General features: G+C 49.9%; 1 protein-coding gene across 1 annotated transcript in view; it reads right to left on the bottom strand.

Annotated features, from left to right (window-relative positions):
• Positions 1–447, bottom strand: part of AQR (aquarius intron-binding spliceosomal factor) — a 73,441-nt gene that overhangs the window by 67,546 nt on the left and 5,448 nt on the right. The gene's annotated exons all lie outside the window — the stretch shown is intronic.

Below are 447 nucleotides of genomic sequence, written 5' to 3'. Positions count from 1 at the left end.
CAGATGTAGCAGATTCTTCACATACCAGCTGCGGCTGTATTTTACCCTAGAAGACTTTTGATTTTATACCTTTCCTTAATGTGTGACCAATGCTGTATTACTGATCATTTTTAGTAATCATTCCACAAGGCTCTAGCACCTCAATGTCCTTCCTGTGGTGAGGGGCCCAAAACTGAACACAGCACTCAAGATGCAGCCTCACCACTGCCGGGTACAGGGGTAAAATCACCTCCCTGGTCCTACTGGCTACACTATCCCTGACACAGGCCTGGATGCCATTTGCCTTCTTGGCCACCTGTGCATGCTGCTGTCTCACGTTCAGCCGGCTATCAATCAACACCCCCAGGTCCCTCTCTGCTGAGCAGCTTTCTAGCCACTCCTCCCCAAGCCTGTAAGCACTGGCAAGGGTTGTTGTGGCCAAAATAAGACCCAGCATTGGGCCTTATT

This window comes from Charadrius vociferus, unplaced genomic scaffold, assembly GCF_000708025.1.
Source record: "Charadrius vociferus isolate BGI_N301 unplaced genomic scaffold, ASM70802v2 scaffold14, whole genome shotgun sequence".
Lineage (NCBI taxonomy): Eukaryota > Metazoa > Chordata > Aves > Charadriiformes > Charadriidae > Charadrius > Charadrius vociferus.
The sequence above is the reverse complement of the archived record's forward strand: the minus strand, read 5'-3'. Positions and strand labels throughout refer to the sequence as shown.